The 25060-nt window shown below is 43.3% G+C and overlaps 1 protein-coding gene across 1 annotated transcript in view; it reads left to right on the top strand.

Annotated features, from left to right (window-relative positions):
• The first annotated feature begins 223 nt into the window (after positions 1-223).
• Positions 224-25060, top strand: part of BTBD7 (BTB domain containing 7) — a 112280-nt gene continuing 87443 nt past the window's right edge. The window contains exon 1 of the mRNA XM_042469901.1: positions 224-380. The gene's annotated coding sequence lies outside the window, so the exon portion shown is untranslated. The remainder of the gene's footprint in view (positions 381-25060) is intronic.

The raw sequence follows: 25060 nt of genomic DNA, 5'->3' as shown, positions 1-25060 counted from the left end.
TGGAAAGTAGCATCAAACATGGATTATTTCTGCACTGTGGATGCAGCCCTGAAGGAGAGATCTGCACTGAACAACAACCAACTCCTTCTTTCCCTCAGACTGACTTCTCTCGCTCTTCCCCCTCCCCTCCCGAATAAACCACGTGACCAAGCCGCTACTGCGCAGACTCAGTGAGTCTCCCTCCCTACCTCCCCCTCCCCTCCAGAACCAGTCTGGCCAGAGCCTTGGATCAAAATGGCGGCCGCTTTGGCGGCGGCCGGAGCAAAGCGAAGCGGGGGGAGTCGGAGGAGCCCTCGGCTCTGGGAGTAAGCAGCCGTCGGAGGAGGAGGAGGGCGGCGAAGCGGGATGGAGGCTCCGGGCGGCAGTTGAGGACGGCCTGGGTGAGTGTTAGGGGCGGCTGGGAAGGAAAGGAAGCCATAGGAAGGGGACTCAGTTGGGGGGGGGGGTAAAGTAAAGTGTCTCCTATGGGCTCAGTAGACCTCCTTCTTGCTTTCTTTCCTTCCTTCCTTCTTTCCTCCTTTCTTGCTTTCTTTCCTCTTGGAGCCAACACTTCTGTTCCTCTTTCTCCCCAAACAACATTTTGGGGGAGAGACAGAGAAGGAACCCCCTCCCTTTCCTTCTTCCTTCCCTCTCTTCCCATTTCCCTGACTCTGAATGGTACTCTTTGGAGAATAATACCCCCTGGCTTTGCACTTATAGGAAACGCCAGCCCTTCATTCCTCCTCCTCTGCCTCCTTTCTACGCACCTCACTCCTTTCTTTTCCTCTCACCTTTGTGGGTGACACACAGTCTGATCCCTCCCCCCCCCCACATTTCAATCTCAGACCTTTTCTTCCCTTCCTTCCTTCCTTCCTTCCTATCTCCCCCTTTACTCTCTGTCTGATTCCCATCTTCTACTTTTATTCAGCCCATCTTCTTTACCTTCACATACTTTTTCTTCCTTCACCTTCACATTAATTTTCCTTCCCTTTCCCCTTCCATCTCTGCCCAGCTGCATTTCAGCATCCAAGGAACTTGGACTATGGACTTTGGTCCAAGTATTTTCTTTAAGACCCCCCTCCTTCCTATTTCCCAATTTGTTTTCTGTCTGATTCCCATCATCCTTTTTTTCCCAGTCTCCACTTTTTTAAAACAAGCAAGAAGCAGACTTGACCCATTCTTTGTAGCCCAGCATGTTTTTTCCTCCCCTCTCCCCCCCAAAACCGCATAGAGTAACTTAGAATATGGACTTTGGTCCAAGTATTACCTTTAAGACTCCTCCTTCCTTCCTATTTCCCCTCTTGCTTTCTATCTGATTCCCATTTTCTACTATTAATGAATGCAAGAAGCAGGCTTGGCCCATCTTCTCTACCTTCAGATGCTTTTTCCTTCCCTTTCCCCCTCTACTTCTTCCCAGCTGCCTTTCAGGATCCTTCAGTAACTTGGAATATGGACTTCTTTAAGCCTGCCTTCCTTCCCATTTCCCCTTTTGCTTTCTGTTTGATTCCCATTCTCCACTTTTTTCACATGCTTTTTTCCTCCCTTTCTCCCTCTCCCTTTCCCCAGCTGCCTTTCAGGATCCTTCAGGAATTTGGAATATGGGTTTTGGTCCAAGCATTTTCTTTAAGTCCCCTCTTTCCTTTCTGTTTGCCCTTTTGCTTTCTGCCTGTTTCCCGTTTTCTACTTTTATTTACTGCAAGAAGCAGACTTAACCCATCTTCTCTACCTTTACATGTCTTTTTCTTCTCCCCCCCACCTTCTTTTTCTTCTCTTTCCCCTTCCACCTCTCCCCAGCTGCCTATCAGGAGGATCCTACAGTAACTTGGGCTATGGATTTTTGATCCAAGTATTTTCTTTAAGCCCCCTCCTTCCTTCCTCTTTTATTTAATGCAAGAAGCAGGCTTAACCCATCTTCTCTACCTTCACATGCTTTTTCCTTCTACCTCTCCCCAGCTGCAGTTCAGGATCCAAGTGACTTGGAATATGGATTTTGGTCCAAATATTTTCTTTAAGACCCCTCCTTCCTTCCTATTTTCCCTTTTGTTTTCTGTCTGATTCCCATCATCCTTTTTTTCCCCCTGTAATGCAAGAAGCAGACTTTATCCATCTCTACCCTGGCTGGTTTTTTCCTTCTTTTTCACCTCTTTCCTGGTGCCTTTCAGGATCCTACAGTAACTTAAAATATGGACTTTGGTCCAAGTACTTTCTTGAAGCCCTCTCCTTCCTTCCTATTTCCCATTTTGCTTTGTACATGATTCCCGTTCTCTACTTTTTTTAAAGCAAGAAGCAGACTTGACCCATCCTCTCTACCACGGCATGCTTTTTCCTTCCTTCCCCTGCCCCCCCAAACCCTGCATTTCAGGACCCTAGAGTAATTTGGAATATGGACTTTGGTCCAAGTGTTTTCCTTAAGCGTCAGCTTGTTTGCATGAGAACTTCCTCCCTTTACTTCAAGCTGGCCTGAAAGTGGTGCACAGGAGTTGGAAGCAATCTCTGCCAAGGTATGATTTAGCTCAGAATAAATAGATAAAGCCCAGAATATACAGTGAAGTTATACTCTTTGTACAGTTGCTCATGGGTATTCTTCTTCTATCACTCAAATTCCAAGATGACCAATATTTTTTATCAGAAAAATAATTACATTATTATCATATTACCCTCTCCCTCCATATTCGCTAGGGTTAGGGGCACAAGACCCCTGTGAATATTGAAAAACAGCAAATAACAAAAACACCATGCTTTTACCTGAGAGGACACCTCTCTAGGAATCTCTTGGTCCTCCAGGGCAACTCTGTGGTCAATGTCTGACAGACACTGACCATAGAACTGCACTGGAGGAGCTACAAATGCCTAGTGGAGTGTTCTCTCTAGGTCAGTGGTTCCCAACCTTCCTAATGCTGCGACCCTTTAATACAGTTCCTCATGTTGTGGTGACCCAAACCCATGAAATTATTTTTGTTGCTACTTCATAACTGTAATTAAATAGGTATTTTCCAATGGTCTTAGGCGACCCCCATGAAAGAGTCATTCGACCCCCAAAGGGGTCCCGACCCACAGGTTGGGAATCACTGCTTTAGGTCTTTCAGTACGACTTTTAGTTAAAGTTGACCATAGAGTTGCACCAGAGGACCTAGATATTCCTGGAGAGAACATATTAATCAAATCCATGAATAATCAGATCTGCAAATATCCAAGCCACAAATATGGAGGGATGAGTGTACTATCAGTATCATATGTAATATTACACTGTATAATGTTATACAGTGGGCTCTTGGTATCCGTTGGGGTTTGGTAATAACAAAATCTATGGATACTCAAGTCCCATTAAATACAGTGGCAGAGTAAACACTGTCCTGTATATAAAATGGCAAAATTAAGGTTTGCTTTTCGGAATATATATATGAGCTGTTGAATCTCTGGACAAAGAATCTGTAGATATGGAGGGCTGGCAGTACAGTGTATGTGGAAGGCTGGCTTCACTGTACACTGGGGTTTATCTATTCTGAGTTTTATCATAACCCAGGAGCCCCCCCCCCCCCCCGTTTTTAAGGTATGGTTTAGAATAGTGTTTCCCAACCTTTTTATGTCCCACACACCCCTAGAAAATGTTTGATTCATGTTCACTCCCCCTACAAAAAGAATATCACATTTGAAGATGAGCAAGTCTCGTTTCTAATTTTTGAACCACATACAATACTTTGAGTGGACAAATTGAACTTTAAAAAATATTTTAGCTCAGTGCACAAAATACAAATCTAAATGGAGCAATTGGATTCTAATTTATTCAGGGGGAAATGAGTGATGACTTGTCACTCAAGGACACAAGCCACTCTTTGTTGTACCCCCTAAAATTCCCTCTTGTATCCCCTGGAGATGCTGGTATCCCAGATTGGAAACACCTGATTTAGAGGAACTTTAAAGTGATGAGGCCCCCTTCCACTCTGTGATGTGGCATTGGCCCACCTTGAAAAAAGAGGCCATGCAAAGCAGGGCTGGGGAGAAAGAGTAAAGGAGTAAGAGGCTTTTACAGGAGTAGGAGTAGGAATAAGGAGTAACAAAATATATTTGTTACTCCTTATTCCTGTTATTGTACATGCAAACACTATTTTGTATTTTTTATTGAGTAGTATAATAGGAGTAGGAGTAACATTAAGAACAAATATATTACTCTGGAGTAGGACAAGGAATAACCCCAAAATCACCACTATTCCCCAGCCCTGATGCAAAGCCATAGCATTTCTTTGTTTATAGATGTAATTTGACATAACAGTAACTTGTGGGTAGGATTCAGAGACATAGCCATGTTAGTCTGGAATATCAGTATGTGAAGGGGTCTTGTATCTCCTTTGAGACTAACTGTGCAGAAGATGCCGTAGCATAACTTGAAGATTTCGAGCTGGTACAGACAGCCCTAAAGGGGTTCATGCACCGGATTGGGGCCACGGATTGGGGCCATGGCAACCACATGGTGCACCCCCAATTTGGCGTTTTTCCAGCCCAAAAAGAAGCAGCAAAATGCTGCTCCTTTCGGGGGAGAAAAACCCTCCCTTTCCACGACAGTGGCACCTCTTTGGCACGCCTGCCACATCCGATGTCCAAATGCCACGCCGCCGGAGCGCCACAGCATTCCCCACCATCTAAACACCACACCCCCAAGCCAGTGCTTGCTGCCGGTTTGTTTTGGTCCTTGTTCTACTTCCTCATGCATCTGAGGAAGTAGACCCTAATTTACAAAAGCTTATGCTACAATTTCATTCACACAGTTACTCTCAGAGATGCTACAAGATCCATCTGCATAGTGAGTAATTTATATAGGAATGCACACTAGCAAGGGAATAAACATCATTAGATGCTATGGAACTTGCTCCCAAGTAAACATGCATAGGATTGTGCTGTGAGCCAACCTACTATACAAACCTTTACTGATTAGATGACCTGTCAGGTTTGGGTTCACTCATGTGTGCTGAACAAATACATTGAAATCCCATAAATGTATTCAGTTTTCTGGGGATTTGCTTTTGAAATCCTTGAGTGAGCTGTTACTTAATGGTTTTCCACCTGAAAATGTAGACTAATACTGTTTACTCTGTAGGGGCATGAGAATGAACAATATATCATAAAACACTGAAACACATAACTTCATGTTTGCTTATCCCTTACATCTGAAACAGATAATTGTGGGTTTCCCAGGCGAATCCTCATAGCTTTTCTTTATATCACAGATTAATCTTCTTATGAATAGTTTTTCTGTGGGTTTTTTGGGCTATGTGGCCATGTTCTAGAAGAGTTTATTCCTGACATTTTGCCTGCATTTGGGGCTGGCATAGTTTGTGCTTATGGCAACCATCTCAGTAATGTGGTCTGGCTGTTATTTACCCAAGGAGACCCGCTGATGGAGTTGACTAGGAGGTAGTATTGTGGGACTGGTAAAGTAACGTCCTTATCCCTGAAAGCTGTTAGTGGAGTTTTGTATTAATGCAGAATATGTTGATTTCTTACATAAAGCTTTCAAGTTTCAGGTTTGTTAGGTGCTTTGAGCACCACTAGTTAAAAGATGGGGATAGAGAATGAATCAATATAACACTCACTGCAGAAGAGCTGCTGAGTTAAGTGGCTAGAAATCGTTTAGTATGTACCATGAAGTGTTCAATTGCCATCCAAACTGTAATATGAATTGAGAGAATCTTTCCTACTGCGGCTCAGCAAGACATCTTTTCCTCTTCACCTAGTTCTGCAAGTCTCTTGAGTCCACAAGTTCTCTCCCCAGAAGTTTGCTTACTGATTGCTAAGACTCTTGCATGGCCTTTTCTTTTCTTTTTTTGTGCTTCCAGTCCTGAGCTGCAGTAGAAGCAAAGCCATAGTGCTGGATTCTAATTGTTTCAGGATCTGTGGGACCAGCTAATTTTTCACAAGGGTTACTTTGTCACTCAAATAACAAAAGTGTGTGTGTGTGTGTGTGTGTGTGTGTGTCCCTGTTGGCAAGTACTGTACAGTATACTTGCCTGTGAATTGATCTCATGTTTTTTTTATAAGGGAAACTTTTTTGACTAATGATCACCTTATCATATCTTTCTCTCTTCAACCAAGATTATAAGACTAGCATTTCTCATTTTACACAAACTTTCTCATCCGTATCTGAAGCAGGCTCTCCATACAATCTTGAGAATTGCAGAATACAGAAAAGCAGGCTGTCCTGCTAATATCCAGAAGACCTGGCAAGCTTATAGATGCAGACTGTAGATAAAACACTTTTGGAATAAAATTATGAAAATACAGTTCTTTTTTCTTTCTTTCTCATAACAGATATTTTGGTGCAGCCTTATTCCTTCCTCTTTTCCTGGTTAGGTTTTTCATTGCCATCTTTTGGAAGTAGTTAACACATTTTGTTCATTCTAAGAAACTGTGCATCTGCATTGATCTGTGTAACTGTTCTTCCTTCTCCCTTCCTCTGTAGATTTATTAGTGATAACTTCATCTGTTTATTATCTGTAAAATGATTTATAGCATTTTTATATGACAATATTTTTAAACATTTACTTTTTAGCTGCTTTTCCATTTTACATGGAGATACATTAACTTATTTTGCCCTCCTCTATGTTCTTGATTAAACCAGAGTACAATTTTTCCCTAGGCAGGAATTCAGTCCCTTAAATTATTTGTGATATTGAGGAAAAGCAGTAGTGTACAGTATTTTCTTTGTCCTAAAAACATTGAACAAATGATGCATATTGACTCATTTTAGAGATCATGCCAAACCATGGATCAGTGTACAGTACTTAGAATCATAGAAACTTGTATACTTCTTCCTCCACTTTCTAATTATTTGCAAGACTGTCAGTCTGTGTGTCAAAGCAAGTTAAGTTAGAGCTTGCCTCCAGGTTAACACTTGAAACCATGTTTTGAGGTGGGCTTACAAATCATGGTTTCAATATTGGTCCTGAATTTGGATGTAGCAGCAAACTATATTTACCAAAAACTAGGAAAGAGAGGAGGGGGAAGTATGGTAGTCCATAGGACATTTTGAGTTGACAAATCTGGAAAGCATCCGTTCCCTCCATCACAAAATGCACAACCTTAGGGCCACATCCCCATCTCACTACTGTTAATTGATGGAGTCAGGAGGTCAGTTGTGCACCTTTTTGTTTCCCTCTTGTTACTCCCGAAGGGCTATTGTGTAGTCCTACTTCTGTTTTTCTCATGCAGACATACATCAGTTAGCAAGTGTCTGACAGTGAAGTTTCTTTCTACAAAGTCTTTTTACTTCTCTCTAGACCTACTTTTCTCCTCATCCTCTATCTAACTGGAAGTTTTTTTAGCAGCACCAGCATTGGGACGATGATGAAGGAGGACTGGAGAAACACAGACTTTCCATTTTGGGTTGCATTAGTATGTCTGCAGTAAATAATGCAATAAATTTTGACCAGGGAAAGAACAGGAATCTGCTCTGATTGATCCTTCTGTAGCTGTATTTGTATGCCTGCATCAGGAAAGATATAAGGCAGTTGTTTTCTGAGTTCCTTGCTGAACATGCATCTTCAGCAGACCAAAGAGAAAAGAGGAGAGAGAGAGAAGCCTGCCTCACCAGCTAAACTCCAACTTGTTAAAGAAGTGTATGTGTATCTATAATTTTGACCATCACAATGGAAATCACAAGAAAGGTGGAGGCTGGTAAAAGAAAAAGTAATTGTTGGATGCATTTTGGAAAAACTCTTCAGGTGGAGTCTGGTTCAAAATATTTTTGTGGTATAGGAACCTAACCCAGTTCTTTCCCTGTGATTTCTACAGTGGAACCAAATATTTTGTTAAAGAATTAATGCTCAGGAACACATTACCTGTTAACTGAGTTATTCCTGTATTTCCAACTTGGAAAAGCTATCTAGTTTATTTTTAGTGTAATAGTTGTCACCTGTATAAATTGTTGTGACTTCGGAAGATACAATAGCATCTATGCTGTTTATCAGGCAGATAAAACTGTCATCAATACAACAAAAAGTAGTTTTTCCATATTCTAGATATCCAAGAAAAATCCAACAGCTGTACAAATTGGACATAAAACATGATGCCACACATCAGTTACAGTTCCTCAGCTTAGTTTCTCTGTAACCTTGTCCCACTTGATACTATGATATCAAGACAACTGTGTCAGACATGGATTTGGGGAGACCTAGATTTAAATCCCTGAATAGCCTCAGAGCTTACTTGGGTTATCAAATATCTCTTAAACTACTTATTATGGTCAATGAGTAAGAGACTGTGGGTGCTATAGTCTGAAACATCTGGAAGGGCAAAGGTTTCCCATCCCCTACATGAGTAGGTAAATTGAAATATACAAAGGAGTAAAGCCATTTGTTTTTCTATCAGTCTCTTTCAGTGCCACATGATAGTGCCTGAAACAGGGTGGGCAACTTGTTTAGTCTGGGTACCATCAATACATTATGTCATTGTATGTTAATATCGTTTTCCTTTCTAGTTATCAGGGGTGAAATTTTATTTGAAATACGCCTTTTCCCTCAGGAACATAGTGCTTGTGGTTATATGAGGCCTGGAGGCTGCAAGGTACATACAGCTGTCCTACTCAAGTTCAGAGCTGTTGGCTTTACAAGTGAATAATAATAATAATAATAAAATTTTATTTCTATACCGCTATTCCAGCGATCACAGCGGTGTATATCAAAGAGTAAGACAATTAAAACATCAGCATGACAATAATACAAAGTTAACAATTAAGAACAGTAAAAACTAACAACACCCTATACAAGTGGCTGTGTAGAATGGAATACACAAAAACATTTCCAAGGGGAAGAGAATGACCACAAGGCTCACGGGGGAAAGCCTGGCGGAACAAAAAAGTCTTCAAGTTCTTCTTGAAAGCATCGAGGGAGGTGGAAGTACGGAGCTCATTGGGGAGGGAGTTCCAGAGCTGAGGGGCTGAAATAGAGAAAGCCCTCTGACCTGATACATATCGAGTGTCTGGAACTCTTAAAAGATGTCTTTCACCCGACCTGAGAGTGCGGGGCGGATTGTATGGGGAGAGGTGGTCCTCCAAGTACCCTGGGCCCAAGCCATTTAGGGCTTTATAGGTGATAACCAACACCTTGTATTCGGCCCGGAAGTGAATAGGCAGCCAATGGAGATCTTTTAGGACTGGTGTTATATGGCTGGCCCTGGAACATCCAGTAACCAGCTGAGCAACCATATTCTGCACTAATTGAAGCTTCCGGGTTTGGTACAAGGGTTGCCCCATGTAAAGCGCATTACAGAAATCTAATCGAGAGGTTACCAGAGCATGTATACCGGTTTCAAGGTCCCCTCGGCCAAGGAAGGGTAGCAGTTGGCATATCAGCCGAAGCTGATAACAGGTGCTCCTGACTGTCGCATCCACCTGAGCAGTAAGGTGAAGCGATGAGTCCAGAAGCACCCCCAAACTCTGGACAGAGTCCTTCACAGGGAGCGTGACCCCATTTAGGACAGGTGGAAAAATTTCCTTACCCGGGCCAGGAGAGCCAATCACCAGTACTTCCGTTTTCTCTGGATTCAGGCTGAGTCTGTTTTCCCTCATCCAGCCCATTACCGACTCCAAGCAAGCATTAAGAGGAGAGATGCCATCCCTATTTACTGCATCAGTCGGAGACACAGAGAAAACTATTTGGGTGTCATCAGCGTACTGATAACACCGCGCCCCGTGTCTCCGGATGATCTCTCCCAGCGGCTTCATGTAAATGTTAAAAAGCATAGGGGACAAAATCGCTCCCTGAGGGACCCCAGATGTCAGGGCCCTCCTATCGGAGCGACAGTCCCCCAGCTCCACCATCTGGAATCTGCTCGAGAGGTAGGAACGGAACCACTGCAAAGCAGAGCCCCCGATACCCAACTCCCTCAGGCGACCCAGAAGGATACCATGGTCGATGGTATCGAAGGCCGCTGAGATGTCCAAGAGCACTAACAGGGACACGCTCCCCCTGTCCATACCCAGACGGAGATCATCAACTAAGGCTACACGCCTTCTGTGTTTCAGATTTCTAATAACCTGATTAAAGTGTTGATCTCACTGAATTGATTAAAGATGTGAAGGGTTGGGGAAAGAATGTCTCAGTTCCCTTTGTTCGTACACATTCACATCTCTGCATAAGGTGTAGTTCACAACATTATTCTAAGTGAACATTTGCTTGACCTATATACAAAGTTCAGAAGAATGCACTGTATACTGTATCTTATGTTATAATGTGATTTAATTTTTAGTAATTTAGCTGCTACTGTTCTTGCACTTCTTGGGATTAAAAGTTTGCATTCTGTTGGAGTCATACAGAGGAGAGTGAAATGCTCCCTCAGAGGAGTAGGAAGCAAGGTCATTTTCAGCTATTTCTTTAGTTGGAGAACATTACAGGACAATTGGGGGTGTTCTGACTGGTGGGGTTGCAGAAGGAAGATGGAAGTAGCTGGAAATGACCACCCCATTCTGTTCAAAGATTCTTGTACTGGATGAAAACATATCATCAATGAAAGTACACCAACTGGGTCCAACACAGAGTATTTTAAAAATTACTTTCATTGGCACAAACTCATTGGCTAATTTGAATGCATATGCTACACTGTAGGAGACTCAGGTTTGCACCATAATGAGTGTGCTACAATGATTATTGAGTGTACTTATTTAATTCTTTAAAAATTAAGTTAAACATCTATCCTCCCTTTCAAAAATATATATTATGCACATTCACATGTACTCACACACTCAGGGTGGCTACAAGTGAAATTCAGATAAAAACAAATAGAATTAAAACATTCAAACAGTATGGAAACACATAAAAAAATCAATAAACAGAAATAGCTCCTTTCAATTGTATCCCAGTTTAGATACCAGAGGCTTGGCTGAAAACAAAAAAAGGTCTTTGCCTGCCAGCACAAGGACCATAACGAGAAAGATAACCTAGTCTTCCTTAGGAGGCTCCATAGCCTAAAAGTGGTATATCCGTATTTCTTTGTATCATGGAATATAGAGTTGGAAGAAACAACAAGGGCCACCCAGCCCAACCTCCTGCCATGCAGGAAATTACAATCAAAGCATCCCCGATGGATGGCCATCCAGCCTCTGCTTAAAGACCTGCAAAGAAGGAGACTCCACCACACTGAGGGAGTATGTTCCACTGTCAAACAGCTCTTGCAGTCAGGAAGTTCCTCCTAATGTTGAAGTGGAATCTCTTTTCCTGTAGTTTGCATCCATTGTTTCATGTTCTAGTCTCTGGAGCAGCAGAAAACAAGCATCCTCAGCATGGCACCCCTTCAAATACTTAAACAGGGCTATCATATCACCTCTTAACCTTCTCTTTTCCAGGCTAAACATACCCAGCTCCCTAAGTCTCTCCTCATAAGGCCTGGTTTCCAGGTCCTTCACCATTTTGGTGGTCCTCCTCTGGACACATCCCAGCTTGCCAACATCCTTTTTGAACTGTGGTACCCAGAACTGGACACAATATTCCAGGTGAGGCCTGACCAAAGCAGAATAGAGTGGCACTATTACTTCCTTTGATCTAGACACTATGCTTTTATTGATGCAGCCTAAAATTGTATTGGCCTTTTTAGCTGCCACATCACACTGTTGACTCATGTCCAAGTTGTGGTCTACTAACATTCCTAAATCCCTTTCACACATGCTCTCCTTAAGGCAGGTGTCCCCCATCCTGTATCTATGCATTTCATTTTTTCTACCTAAGGTTTTGCATTTTAAATTTGCACTTAAACATGACTCTTAAAGTTGTGGCTAATAGGAGGAACTGAACAGGAGCCTTCTGTTTCTAAATCACTACACTGATTTAACTCATGGCTCAAAGATAAAGATCTTTTTTTTTAAATTCCCTCAGTCTTCCCTTTTCTTATTTAATGTCATTGGAACAATGTAAGAGTTTTGTGGTGATGTGTATTTAAATGTTTGTTTGTTCAGATTACATTGCTAAGTGATAAAATTTGGTTCTGGAGTAATTAGCCACATAATCTAGTGTTGCCTGATTTTAAACTTTGATAGTGCAATACAAGGCTTGCTTTCATAAATGTTTCTTGAGTACATGAACAGGCTTGCTCTGTACTGTTTTGTCAGGTCTAGAGTCCATTTAAAAGAATATTCTTGAAATTCATTGTGTAGAAGCAGATGAAGTATTTAATTTAATGAGCCAGCAATTGTTTCTCCAAGTAGAATTTAATAATAATACCAGTGGCCTGAAGACAAGAGAGAATAGGAATCATTTAGAACAGAAAGAAGATTGGGCTACTTCTATTTTTGGTTTAATACAGCATTCCAAACCTGGCATTTTCTTGATTTTTTTTTTAACTAAAAGTCCTGTGATCACCAGTCAAGACAATCTGTGCTGGTTGAGGATGATGGGAGTAGGGGTTTAATACCAGGTTTAGGAAAGCTGTTTTGACATGTGTCAAAGAGAACTTACCAGTAATGTCCTGCTCTTCCATTATAATTAGCAAAGCCCATGGATATAATGGCTTGCTTCACAGAAGCCTCATGCTCAAAATCTGCTTTTTATCTGTGAAGGACCCTCTGAAGTATGTGAGATGTGTGGGATGGGCCTATGGGGGAGAGCAGGAAACTGTTATGAAGAGCAGAAGACATTTCTTTCTCTCTCTTTTCCAGTTGTGCATTCTTTATAGCTACTTTTTCTCCATCTTAGGCTGCTACCACACTGCAGAATTAATGCATGTTGACTGCTTTAACTGCCGTGTGTCTGTCCAATGGAATCCTGGGATTCATAGTTTCTTGTGGCACCAGAGCTTCTCTGAAGAGAAGTCTTATTATTTCACAAAACCACAAATCCCAGAATTCCATATCATTGAGCCATGGCAGTTAAAGCAGTGTCAAACTGAATTAATTCTGCACTGTAGGTGTAGCCTTATCTGCAACCTGTGCAACACTGGACTCTTTCTTTTTCCTTTCAAATGTTCATCTCCTTTCAGTAGGTATTAACATCCATCTTTTTCAGAAATGAAGCCTTTTGCTTCTGTTTTTATAACTTTCCTGGGCTCTCTTTATTGACTCTGTTGGTGTGCCCTTTGTACAACAATACAGGTTGAGTATCTCTTATCTTAAATGCTTGGTACCAAAAGTGTTTTGGATTCTGGATTTTGCAATATTTGCATATACATAATGAGACATCTTGGAGACGGGACCCAATTCTAAACATAAAATTTATTTATGTTTCATATATGCCTTATACACATAGCCTAAAGGTAATTTTATATATAATGTTTTTAATAAATTTGTACAGGAAACAGAGTTCATGTACGTTGAACCATCAGAAAGCAAAGGTGTCACTACCCCCAGCCACCCATGTGAACAATTTTGGATTTTAGCATTTTGGAATTTCAGATAAGGGATACTCGATCTGTACCAAAATCTACCCTTTCCTCTTTGTCTTCTCTGCTAAAACTATGGTTCATTCCCTGCTTGTTTCCCACCTTGACTAGAGAATCCTCCTCTTTGAGTGTTCCTTCTTACCCCTGTCAAACACTCTGTTGCCCTAACAATTCACTTTTCTTAACATATAGACCAGGTTGGCCAAAATGTGACCCACAGTCCACATGGGCCCTGAGAACCCATACATATGACCTGCAGGACCCTACAGAGAAGGTCGCAAAGCCCTCAGATCCTCTGGATTTTTTTTTAATCCAGGCTGTTATTTGCGTAATTTGTCCGTAAACTACCCCCAAATCTCCCAAAACCACCCACAAAAGTAACAGTTTGCTTCCATAACCCCCCGCCCCCAAACCTCCCCAAAATAGAAAAAAAGAGAAAATAGTTGTAAATTGGAGAAAGTAGCAGCCGGAAGTGACATCACATCACTTTGGGCATGTTGAGATATGCTACTGTGTCTCTAAGAAGGAAAAACGGGCCATGCTCTGTTTGCAGTTGCCCATCCCTGGTATAGACAGTTTTAATCTAATGTAATGTAATGTAGTGCTCCTTGATTCGTCCCTCCACCTTACATCTCAGGTGGATGCGACGGTCAGGAGCACCTGTTATCAGCTTCGGCTGATACGCCAGCTGCGTCCCTACCTGGGCCGGAGGGACCTTGAAACTGTAGTACATGCTCTGGTAACCTCTCGTTTAGATTTCTGCAACGCGCTCTACATGGGGCAACCGTTGTACCATACCCACGGCACTCTACAGAGACAGCCCTCACCAAGATCTCAAATGATCTCTTGCGGGCCAAGGCAAACGGCCTCTACTCTATTCTCATTCTTCTCGATTTGTCTGCAGCCTTTGACACTGTTGATCACTGTCTCCTGGTCGATTTACTTTCTGACCTTGGGTTCGCCGACTCTGCTCTCGATTGGTTTAAATCTTACTTGTCAGATAGATCTTTTGCAGTGGTCACGGGTGGTCAGACTTCATCCTCTGTTCCGCTATCTGTTGGAGTTCCCCAGGGCTCTGTCTTGGGTCCCCTTCTGTTCTCTCTATACACACTGTCTCTAGGTAAACTCATCAGTTCTTTTGGTTTCTCCTATCATTTGTATGCCGACGACACTCAGCTGTATCTCTCCACCCCTGACCTTTCGACGGGGCTTGAACAGCAAGTTTCTTCTTGTCTGACTGCCATCTCTCAGTGGATGCAGCTTCGGCGCTTGAAGCTCAACATGTCTAAGACTGAGCTTCTCGTCTTTCCACCTAAACCCACCCTTCATTATTCCTTTTCTGTTTCTGTCGACGACACTTCTATTCAACCGGTTCATCAAGCCCGCAGTCTTGGCTTCATTTTTGACTCTTCTCTGTCATGTATTCCCCAGATCCAGGCCACCGCAAAGACCTGTAGATTCTTTCTCCACAACATTGCCAAGATCCGTCCATTCCTCTCAATCTCTACTGCCAAGACTCTAGTCCATGCCCTAGTGGTTTCGCGACTAGATTATTGTAACCTCCTTCTAACAGGGCTTCCTCTTTCACACCTCCATCCTTTAATATCTGTCCAGTATTCAGCTGCCCGTATTGTCACATCCACTCGCCGCTTTGACCATGTTTCTCCTCTTTTATCCTCCCTTCATTGGCTCCCCTTCCCCTTTTGCATCCGGTACAAGCTTTTGTTACTGACTTTCAAAGCCCTCCATGGGTTGGCCCCTCCTTACTTATCTGACCTTCTTTCTCCTTACATTCCTACTCTCACCCTCCGCTCTGGTAGTCAGGGTCTCCTGTCACAATGTAGGACTACCACTGCCCCCTCCCGAATTCGTCCCTTCTCGCTTGCTGCCCCTTACTCCTGGAACCTTCTTCCCCCACATGCACACCTCATCACTTCTCTGCCCAGTTTCAAAACTGAATTAAAGACTATATTGTTTAGAGAAGCATTCCCAGAGGTGAGCCCCTCTCTGACCCAGGAAGCCTCCTTCTAACCATCCATCAAGAAGCCAAGCCCTTCCTCCAGTCCATCTGCCTTGGTCCAGGCCTCGGAGGTGGAAAAGATCTGCTGGACCTGATCCTATTCCCCACCACCATTCCCTTCTCCTTTTGTGTCGTGTCTTTTAGATTGTAAGCCTGAGGGCAGGGAACCGTCTGACTAAAAAATTGATGTACAGCGCTGTGTAAACTTACAGCGCTTTATAAATAAAGGTTAATAATAATAATAATAATAATAATACCCGGAAGCTGCAATTAGTGCAAAATATGGCAGCTCGACTGGTCACTGATACATCTAGTGCCAGTCATATAACACCAGTGCTTAAAGATCTTCACTGGCTGCCTGTTCGCTTCCGGGCACAATACAAGGTGTTGGTTATTACCTATAAAGCCCTAAATGGCTTGGGCCCAGGGTATCTGAAGGACCGCCTCTCTCCATATAATCCGCCCCGCACACTCAGATCATCCGGGCAGCAACTTTTAAGTGTCCCAGAGGCTAGATTAGTTTCCACCTCCAGAAGGGCCTTTACTATCTCGGCCCCTAGCCTCTGGAACTTGCTGCCCATGGAGCTCCACTCAGCCACCTCCCTAGCCCATTTTAAGAAGGGGTTGAACACTTACTTCTTCGAGCAGGCCTACCCCTGATTGTTTGCCCCTGAATGCTCTCCTCCCCTTCTCCCCTCTTCGCCTGCACTGTTGGCTGGCATAAGTTTTATTGTTTTAATGTAATGGTTTTTAATGGTATTGTTCTACTTATTGTATGCTCTTGCTGTACACCGCCCTGATTATAAGAAGGGCGGTATATAAATAATTTATTATTATTATTATTATTATTATTATTATTATTATTATTATTAAAACTAGTTCCTATTTCAGTTTGCTATACTGAAGTGTTCATATGCTACATTGCAATTAATGTGTTGTGTCCTTGCTTTTGTCTCCATTCTAGCTGCATTTCTGGGTCTACTAACAATTATTTTATTCTTTCTTTCAAAGCTCTGCTCAGTCCTTGTCATACTGTCTCAGCCTCAGAGGAAGACAATGATGACAAACTCCCTCTGAAGAAGACTTACCAAGAAAACCTCTTACAGTTGCTTTAGGTCAGAAATGAGGAGAAAGCATACAACAAGTTTACTGACTGTTGTGCACACGCTGGTAACCTCACGTCTAGACTTCTGTAATGTGCTCTACGTGGGGCTACCCTCGTGCTTGGTCCGGAAACTGCAACTAGTACAGAATATGGCAGCCAGAGTAATTTCTGGAACATCCAGGAGGGACCATATTACCCCAGTTCTAAAGTCCCTCCACTGGCTACCCACTAGCTTCCGGACCCAGTACAGGGTGTTGGTTATCACCTTTAAAGCCCTAAATGGCTTGGGTCCAAACTATCTTTGGGACCGCCTTCTCCCCTACAATCCTCCCCACGCACTCCAGTCCTCTGGGAGAGGCCTACTTCAGCCACAAAAATCTAGGCTTTCGACTACCTCCCAGAGAGCATGTTCCATCGTCGCCCCCAGATTGTGGAATGGCCTGCCGGATGAGATCCGTCTACTTACATCCTTAGATGGCTTTAAAAAGGCTGTTAAGATGGATCTCTTCCGGCAGGCCTTCCCAGAATAGAGAACCCAGCCTTAGAAAAAACGTTTGGGAAAGATACTGCTGCTCCCACTGATTGTTTGCTGGTGTGATGTTGTTGACCTTCTGGTCAGTTTTTAACTTGTATGTTTGTTTGTTTGTTGTTTTTTGTTCTGTTTTTTTAAACATTGCATTGGATTTAAGGAGGGGAGGGTACCAGGGATTTTATATGTTTTGTATTTTTAACTTTCTTAGCCGCCCCAATTGTTCTCAGAGGGGCGGGATACAAATAATTTATTATTATTATTATTATTATTATTATTATTATTATTATTACTTATTTAGTAAATATTTAATTGCATGGGGTTGTAGTCAGAGTTGCTTTTGCACTAATGCAAGGGTTGGGCAGCTGTGGCTCTCCAGATGCATTTGGCCTACAACTCCTGTCATTTTAAGCATAGCTAATGGTGAGGGATTATGCATGTAGGTGTCTAAAAACATCAGGAGGGCCATGCTGCCCACATTGAGCTAATGAAAAGCGTTTATATTCCCATAAAATCAGGCACAAAATTCTTGCCTCATTCTCCATCTGCTGCATCGCTCTGCACTGTTTCATACTGTACTGCAGTATCTCCTAATTCTCAGTAACAGCATTTTAGGGGTCTGCAGTGGATAGAAGGAACTGATGAAAATGAGGTGTCCAGCTTTATGTGCCATAGCATTAATCAGTTGGACTGAATGAAAGATTTAGCACTGCTAAGCTCAAATCTTCAAAATAATGAATAAGACTCTCAGATTAGTGAGTTGAATTTAGAGACTGTGACACTTGTACCTTAATTTATTTTGAATTTTTGGAATTTTTATGCACCACATCTCTACAGTTCTTTTTAAATATAAAACTCAGTAATATTAAAACATTGGATCTAAACTGTCCATTTTATCTGCTTGGTTTCTGGATTCTTGGTAGCTGTGATGAGTTCGCTAATGGAAAAAAGGGATTTGTCAGTTAAAACAAATGATAAGAAAACCCTCTCTGTCTGTTGATTTGAGACCCTGGAGAGCCTCTGCCAGTCAGAATAAATAATAACTGAGTTGGATCAATAAATAATCTGACCTGGTGTAAGGCAACATTCTGTGTTCTTAAGAGAGACAGAGATGGTTGGCCTTACAAAAGTGGTTCTTGATTGGCATGACCGGTTCTAATATGTTACATTAACTAATACATAGTTAATGTAAATTTTTCTTCAGACTACATCAGCATTACATTTGAATGAATGGGATATTTAGTTTAATTAATTTGGAGTATTTTTACAAAAACATAGGCCTGTTACAGACTGCCAAAATAAAGCTGCTTTGGGTCTCTTTGGAGGTATGCTGTTTAAATGATGCATGGGTCTTAAGAATCCGGAAGCTGCACCAAAGCTGCACTCCAGTGCTTAGGAATGGTGTGTGGCTTTGGAGCGACCTCCGGACTCTTAGGACCCATGCATCATTTAAATAGCATACCTCCAAAGAGACCCGAAGCAGCTTTATTTTGGCAGTCTGTAACAGGCCATAGCACTTGTCAAGGAAACATGTGATTTTATTAGCTATTTCCCTGCAGCGTGGATACATAATCCTTCATGCCGGGTCTGGCTTCTCCCTTGCACTTCCTTGGCAGGGCTTCTGATTTGTCAATCATCCTTACCACCCTAAGCAGAAGAATCAGTTGCATCTTCCCAGTACTGTCCTACCTCAGTTTGAATCAGAACAGGGCTTTTTTTGTACTCTGGTGCCATTAGCTTTGAAGGTCGGTTTCTGGGGAGAATTTATCCAGTTTGTGTATCAGGAGACCTTGATTTGAACTGAGCTGTGCCAGTGTAACTGAGATGGTTAGTCTCAGCTTAATAAATAAGGCTCACAGTCCCGAGCTCTCTTCTGATATGGAGTTGTTGGTTGATTGCACAACTGAGGAAGTACCTTGGGGGTGCACAGAAGGAACGGATTGATCCAGCCTTAATGGGAGACATGATCAAGTTCGCATTCATGCTGCAGCGGCAGTTTGTGGCGCAGATCTGACTATGCTAGAGAGCTGTCAGGTGCAGCTTCAACCTCACAGGCATGTCCGTTGGATGCTCTTACTCCCCTCCCATCCCAGGTTGTGCTATTGGTTTTCCCTAGGCTGTGGGACTCAGAGTGTCAGGGGAAGGTGGTGAAGATTTGGTGAATCTGTTAACTGCCCAAGGTGGTTGGCATATTAAGCATCATAAGAAAAGGTGTGCAGGGAGGAAGGTGCAAACTTAGTAATGAAGAGCTCTCTGATCCTCACAGGCCCTCAAGTGGCCATAAGTATGAAAAACATTTCAGAAAGTGTCATGCCTCACATTCTTTGTTGTCCTCTTAGGAGGGGAGGGGGGAAATGTGTGATGATTTCTCCCCCTCACAAAGTGAAAAGAAAGACAAAGCATGTCTCTGCTGTAAACTCTGTGGTGGACTGTGTGCAGTCTTCTGTCTCCCCAAAGACGTCAGACAAAGAGGAAAGGGAGTTGTCACAGGAGGAGCGGGCTTCTCGAGCTTCTTTCTCCCTCTTTGTTTGAATCTGAACAATATCCTGTCCTTCTTTGAAATGTGGGAAAGTCTTTGGGGTTGACTTCTAATAGCCAGGCTTGTGGTACTGATGTGGTAGAGGTTCTAGAAACCAGGGCTATGGCTAAGAAAGAGAATTCAATTGTACTCTTCCCTGAACTGTTTGGAGATGTTATGGAAGGAGAATGGGCTCATCCTGCTGTGGCAAAGGCGGCTCCAGCTTTTGCCAAACACTTGCATTCATTGCCTACTGAAGTGGTGAAGAAACTGAAGCTGATTCTTATTGATGCTTAAGTGTCCAGAGGTTAAGAGGCTGGACAGCTTTTTATGCAGGTCTCACGAGGCTTCTGTTCTTGCCATCAGTGCTGCTTCGGTGACCTCCCAGGGCTGCTGTTTGTTGGGCTAAAGACTTAGGGTCTTTGATTCCAAAGGAAGAGACTAAGCTGTGACAGAGCATCAGTAAACTGTGTAAGGCATTTGCCTTTATGGCAAACGCTACTTTTGATTCTGGCTAATTTGCCTCACAGGCTACAAGCAGCTAATGTCACTGCCAAGCATTAGCTTTGGCTAAAAATTGGAATGCTGATGACAAAATCATGAGCTAATTTTACTGCATTCCAGATTATTTGGTAAAGCCTTGGATGAAGTGTTGACTAGACCAAGACAAAAAGAATGTGTCATCATTTAGTCTTCATTGACTAAAAAGGAAAGAAGATTTTTTGGTCTGGAGTTCAATCCGTGACTCAATCCCTTCTGGAGTTTGAGGGTTTAGGCCCCAGTTTTTGACAGAGGGAAGCTAGACCAAATTGGAGTTCTTCTAAACAACAGATGGAACCTAGTCCTAGGAACAGAGTCTAAATAAGCCACCAACAAGGTGGCTCCCTTTGAACCCTTGAGATTGGTGGACTTGAAATTTCATATGTTGAAAGTTTTGTTTTTGGTTGCTATTACTTTGGCTTGCAGAGCCTCTGAGTACTCATCAGTCCATGAGGAGTTGTGTGTATTTCATAGGGATTCAGTTGTTCTTAATTTAGAGTCCTCTTTTGTTCCTAAAGTAAATTCAGTGTTCTGTTGTTCTCAGGAGATTGTTCTTTTTTCTTTTTATCCAGTTCCTAAGGCACCACAGGAGAAAGAGCGGTACAGATTGACTGTGTGGAAGGGTTCTAAAATTCTACTTTGAAATAATTAAAGATTTTCATAAATCAGATTATATGTTTCTTCAAGAGACTACGTAAGGCCACCATGTGTTTTCTTACACCATGTCAGCACTGCATTGAGTTGGTTTATGTGGACAGCTCTAAGTCAGTTCCAGAAGAGATTGAGTCACACTGCACTCATAGTGCTGCCACTGCGACATTCAGCATGACACCACTATGTTTGGGATTTGTAGATCAGCCACTTGGGCATCTCTACATTTTGTGAGAAAGGACTGATAGATTTGCTTCAGCAGTACATCTTTCGTAGGTGTGTTCTGTGTCTTTGTAATAGGTTGTTGCCTGCCCCGGTGGTTCGGTGTGACTGGTTGTGTAGATCTCAGCATGAAGGATTCCCTCCCCACACTTGAGGAATATGGAACATTGGGACAGTGGGCCCTTGGTATACACGGGGGATCTGTTCCGGACCCCCCCCCCCCCGCGTATGCCAAAATCTGCATATGCTCAAGTCCTATTGTCCCCAATGGCGGTGCACGTGCACACGCGCCGCCATTGGGGACAAAAGTCCCTCTCCTCCCTCCTATTTACCCACCCACCCTCCCTTCCCCTCCCTCCTTACCTGCTCCGTCGCTTCGCCGCTGCCTCTGGCATCCTTTCTGCCACTGCTGCGGTTCAAGGGCTCAGTGCACCTTGGAGGCCCAGGGGCCTCCAGGCTGCAGCTGGCCCTTCTTCTGCGGTGGCGGCGAGGGGGGCTTTGTCATCGCTGCCACCGCGGTTCAGGGGCCAGGTGCAGCTTGGAGGCCCAGAGGCCTCCAGGCTGCAGCCAGCGCTTCTTCTGCGGCGGCGGCGAGGGGGCTTCGTCCTCGCCACTGCCGCGGTTCAGGGGCCAGGTGCAGCTTGGAGTCCCAGAGGCCTCCAGGCTGCAGCCAGCCCTTCTTCTGCGGCGGCGGCGAGGGGGCTTCGTCCTCCTCACCGCTACTGTGGCTCAAGGGCTGGGTGCAGCTTGGAGGCCCAGAGGCCTCCAGGCTGCAGCCGGCCCTTCTTCCGTGGTGGTGGCGAGGGGGCTTTGTCCTCCTCGCCGCCGCTGCGGTTCAGGGGCCGGGTGCAGCTTGGAGGCCCAGAGGCCTCTAGGCTGCAGCCGGTCCTTGTATGGCGGCGAGGAGGACGAGACCAAGCTTTGTCCTCCTTGCCGCCACCACCGCGAAAGAGCTGGGTGCAGCCTGGAGGCCTCTTGGCCTCCACAAACAGCACCCGCCCCTTGATCCGTGGCGGCAGAGGAGGAGGCGGCGGCGCGGCTACAGAGTAGGTAAGCAGGGAGGGGAAGGGGGAGGGAGGGTAGTTAGATAGTTAGATAGGTAGGAGGGAGAGAGGAACGAGGAGGGGAGGAGAGGGACTTTTGTCCCCAATGGCGGCGCATGTGCATGTGCGCTGCCATTGGGGACAATTTCCCCGGATTTGCCATGCGTGTATGCTCAAATCCGCGCATGGCAAATCCGCATATAAGGAGGGCCGACTGTACTTACTGTGAAGGTTACTTTTCTGTATTTGTGCAGAGGGAATCCTCCTCACCCTAGTTGGTGGAGTTTGTGCATTTTAAGCTGCTGGTGGTATGTTTTTTGTTTGTCTGAAGCTTAGGGAGGTGGGTCGGGCATTCCCTCCTAAGGTGGTAAGGATGATTGACACATCGTCCACCCTACCTGTGAAGGGAGACAGGAAAAGGTAACAGGATTTGCTGCTTTGGCTATGCACAACTGAGAGTACTTGAGTACTTCAGTAGTGCAGCAACCAAACAATCCTCAGCATTCATCCTAAACTCGGAACTGGGGGAGAGGGAGCTGGAACCTGTTCTTACAGTACCTTACCTGGAATTTATTTATGAGTAAGCATTGAGTCAGTAAGAATTTAGTCCTTGTCTGGTCACTTTGAGTGCCATGGACTCTATCACAGTAGTCTAATGAGCTAACATAGCTGATAATTTTTCTGAATTCACTTAATATCTCCAGACATTTGATTCTGGTTTTCAAGAAGCAGTAGCAGTGTTACCAAGTGTCAGAATTAAAATTAATACAGTACATTAAATATCTTCAGTTGTTTTTCTTAATTTAAAATCACTTTAGAGAGAATGGAGGCAGACAGAATGAGATGTGTTTGTCAAAACAGGCTAGTCTCTCAACGGTGTGTTTCTAAAACAGTTCTGACAAATAGTTGTAAAACTGTACATCGTTTGAGCATAATTTGCCATGTTTAGTTAGTAGGCTGAGGATCCTTAGTGTCTCTAGAGATCTCATCAGTTGGGCTCCCTCCCCAACTACCCTTTATTTGTCTATAAAGTTGCTTATTTATACTGAGAACCATTTTTCAAAGTGACAGGGTCTGGTTTACTAGGATGTGAATGGAGCAAAAAAGAATAAAATGAGACACTCTGTATGCTGACAGCAAACATCCCATTTGCTAAGTTTTTGTCACTATCTCCCTAGAAGCACTTCTGTGAACTTGTTCTGTAAGCTACAGTAGTAGGGCAAGGCTAGTCTATAATACTTCCTTGTTTTCTTGTCGTAGTTGTTAATATAGCACTGCCTATTATACTTTATGCCTTCCAGATGTGGTAAACTACTGTGGCACTGCTGGCTGGTGGTTGATGCCATTGATGGGAACTGTAGTCCAACACATCTGGGGGACAACAAGGCTGCATCTGTACTGCAGAAATAATCTAGTGTGACACCACTTTAACTGCTATGGCTCAGTGCTGTGGAGCCCTGGGAATTGTTGTTCGTTGAGGCAACGTAGTTCTCAGACTAAATGTCTCACAATAGCTAAATGTCTCACAAAACTACAGTTCCCAGAATTCTAGAACATTGAGCCATGACAATTAAAACAGAGTCAAACTGAATTATTTGTGCAGCACAGATGCCGTTACAGAACAGTGTTTCACGGAGAAGCATAAACAACTCTCTGCTCCAGATGCTTCGTCTAGATTTTGACTAGAGGTGGGGGGAGGGGGGGTAAGGGCAGAAAAGCAAGAAGAAATGGAAAGAATGCAAATGTAATTACATGTACTAAGTGGCCATACATTTTCTTAGGTGAGAAATTATATTTGGCTGGAACCTTTTGGAGTGTATAGAAGGAATAGGAGAAAACCCAAGTACAGTTTTGTGTGTGTGTGAGAGAGGAGGGAGTGTTTTTTTAAATAGCAGTAGCAAGTACATTTCTATACCGCTTATCACTGCACTTAAGCACTCCCTCCAGCAATCTGGGTACTCATTTTAGCAACCTCGGAAGGATGTAAGCCTGAGTCGAGTTTGAGCCTTTTCGCTGCAATTGAACTCACAAACTTATGGTTTGTGAGTGAGTGGCTGTAGTGCTGGCATTTAACCACTAGTGGCACCACCAGGGCTCCTTCTTTTAAACCACTGGCCATTCTCATAGTCCTCTTTTCATTTCTGTTAAGTGGGAATGGATTGAGTATAGTTTAGTAATCGGTCTTAGTGGGCTCAAAGGATGAGTAGAAAATGGCAGAGGTGATAACAGTTTTGTTCAGAGTATCTCATTGTCACCAGTAGGCTAATGCATTTATGATAAGATCCTTTAAAAATAAGATTATTATAAAGAAATCTCTAGGAGTAAGTTCGGGTGTCCTAAGAAATAGATGCTGCTGTTAAATGTTATGCTGTATAGTACGTACCTCTCAAAGAGTATGTTAGTGAGTGGATGCAGTTATTTAAGGAAATGCTCATCTCCAGATCTTATGAACCTGCCATTTGGCAAGCCTTTATGAAGTCTCTAGATATACTATGACATCCAGAAAATGAATAACAAATGGAACCAAACTGTGGAATATACAAAGATCTACATTGGGACCTTTGGTGTTTTAAGTTATTCATAAAGCCTCTGGAGACAAAAGCGAGCAGTAAACAAGTTTGCAGATGACACTAAATTATGTAAGACAGTGAAACCCTAAACAGACTGTGAAAAGTGCTAAAAGCGTCTGTATAAACTGGATGATTGGGCAACATAATAACAAAAGAGATTCAATAAAAAGTGACATTGGGCCTAGAAAACCTGACTTCACATACCTTGATGGAAACATGGAGAGAGCTGGGAATTTCATAACTGGAGGAAAATACCTAAGGGAAGTTCTGTGTATTTATAATGTTGGAAGCTCTTTGTGGAGGACGAAACCAAACTCCGTCTTTCTCTCTCTCTTGATTGTAGATCTCATAGCCACCAAGTCTGTTTATAGTAAATCAAAAAATACCTCTTCCTGTAACATATGTCTGATGTACAGAAGCCACTCTTAGAAGATTCATTGACAGCTGTAGAACAGAAGTTGGGTTCATTGATGGCTGTTAGCTATGTGAACTGAAAGCAACTTCCATGGGTATTAAGTTTTGCTGGG

This window comes from Sceloporus undulatus, chromosome 1, assembly GCF_019175285.1.
Source record: "Sceloporus undulatus isolate JIND9_A2432 ecotype Alabama chromosome 1, SceUnd_v1.1, whole genome shotgun sequence".
Lineage (NCBI taxonomy): Eukaryota > Metazoa > Chordata > Lepidosauria > Squamata > Phrynosomatidae > Sceloporus > Sceloporus undulatus.
The sequence above is the reverse complement of the archived record's forward strand: the minus strand, read 5'-3'. Positions and strand labels throughout refer to the sequence as shown.